Source organism: Ctenocephalides felis, unplaced genomic scaffold (assembly GCF_003426905.1).
Source record: "Ctenocephalides felis isolate EL2017-DRISC unplaced genomic scaffold, ASM342690v1 CF-g0.4_SCAFFOLD_03570, whole genome shotgun sequence".
Taxonomy (NCBI): domain Eukaryota; kingdom Metazoa; phylum Arthropoda; class Insecta; order Siphonaptera; family Pulicidae; genus Ctenocephalides; species Ctenocephalides felis.
In genome coordinates this window covers 18,333,442-18,335,665 of record NW_020539724.1, presented here as the reverse complement: position 1 = coordinate 18,335,665, position 2,224 = coordinate 18,333,442, and the positions used below count along the sequence as shown (strand labels likewise).

Below are 2,224 nucleotides of genomic sequence, written 5' to 3'. Positions count from 1 at the left end.
ATGCTATCCAATGTTTTTCGAAATGTATTACAAAGATTTTATTCAACTGCATCAGCAACAACACCAGGAGGAACCAAGATGACAGTAAGGGGAAGCATTGAATCAAGCCATGGACGAAGAGATTGCACGCGATAATAGAGTGTTCCTAATAGGTGAAGAAGTAGGACAATATGATGGTGCCTACAAGGTATCGAGAGGACTTTGGAAAAAATATGGAGATCGTAGGGTCATAGACACACCAATATCCGAAATGGGTTTTGCTGGTCTCGCTATAGGAGCTGCTATGTCTGGTTTGCGCCCAATTTGCGAATTCATGACTTTTAATTTTTCCATGCAGGCAATCGACCAAGTCATCAATACGGCTGCCAAAACCTTCTACATGTCTGCTGGTAATCAACATGTGCCAATAGTCTTCCGAGGTCCAAACGGTGCATCAGCTGGTGTAGCTGCCCAACATTCTCAATGTTTTGGATCATGGTACGCTCACTGTCCTGGTTTAAAAGTTTTATCTCCATACGACTGCGAGGATTGCAAAGGGTTATTGAAGACAGCAATACGCGACCCAGATCCTGTGGTGTTTTTAGAGAACGAGATACTTTATGGTCAAACTTTTACTTTAACTGAAGAAGCCATGTCCAAAGACTTTCTTCTACCAATAGGTAAAGCGAAAATCATGCGCACTGGGAAAGATATCACTTTAGTCGCTCATGCCAGAGCTGTAGAAACTTGCTTATTGGCAGCTGAAGATCTTGCTAAAAAGTCCATCGATTGTGAAGTCATCAACTTACGAACTTTACGACCATTGGATTTTCCTACCATAATAGAATCAGTAAAAAAACCAATCACATGGTGACTGTTGAGCAAGGTTGGCCACAGTGCGGGATAGGGGCCGACGTTTGTGCAAGGATAATGGAAAACGAAGCGTTTTTCTATTTAGATGCACCTATTTGGAGGGTTACAGGAGTGGACGTTCCAATGCCTTATGGCACCACATTGGAGAATGAACATTGCCTAAACCTTTGGATGTTTCGGAAGCAGTGCACAAAGTTCTAGGACGATGAAAATAATTTCATTTATATTGTGCTGGGCTTAGTTATGTACATTATTTCACTGTAGGAAAACAATTATGATAAATAATTATTCCATGAAAACGAAATTACATTTCGATATCCAGCTTTCGTATTTTTGTCCTTCCAAACTCTCTTGAGAATAGTGCAATTTGTTTATTTATTAAAAATATATGTTATTATTGTATGCAGGTGTGCTAATTCATATGGGTCATCGTCAATAAATATTGTTTATTTATAATTTAAAATTTTAATATTGTTTTTATTTTAATTAATGAAGAAAAAATCGATCAATCCATGATTTGTGTAAAAATAATTAAATGATTTGATAAATTTAATTTCTCACTGATGGAAAAATATAATTAAATTTTAACATATATATATATATATATACATATATATATACCCATATTTATATAAATATATATTTATATTTATATATATATGGGTATGTAGTCCCTGACATTTTTATATATGCAAATTTAATGATTGTATAAAAATACTTCGAGTGGTTTCAATAGAAAAAAGTTATTGCATTATAAATCTTAAATCCAACGAGATTAAGATTTTTAATCCTAGTTTTCCAATTTAATAAAAAAAATAGATAAATATTGAATTTTCAAAAGGTTGTCAATCCCTATTCAGACTGTATAGTTGAAATAACATATAGTTATTCTGAGTTCTACTGAGCACGATCCTGAAAAGGAAAGAAAACTGGATTGGATCCATTTTGCAAGAGGAGTGCCTTCCTATACCTAAAAAAAATAGTTAATTTCGTAAAGGTTGTCAATCCCTATTCAGACTGTATAGTTGAAATAACATATAGTTATTCTGAGTTCTATTGAGCACAACCTTGAAAAGGAAAGAAAACTGGATTGGATCCATTCTGCAAGAGTGCCTTCCTACGCGACGTCGTCGAAGGTAAAATAGAAGGATTGGAAAGAAGTAGAGAAGAAGAATGCAAATGATTGATGATCAACGCGAGAAGGGGAAATACAGGGAACTGAAAGCCGAAGCACAAGATCAGGAAGCATGGAAGCAGAAGTTTGACATAGAAAATGCTTAAAACTTGTAATGAATTGGTAAATGGTCACCATATACTTGGGAGAAAATGGTAATCATTAATTTTATGGTGTTCTCACAACATTGACCTGCCT

At 35.1% G+C, this 2,224-nt stretch overlaps 1 pseudogene; it reads left to right on the top strand.

The window, feature by feature from the left end:
- LOC113383517 lies at positions 1-1,061 on the top strand (annotated as a pseudogene).
- Positions 1,062-2,224: the final 1,163 nt, after the last annotated feature.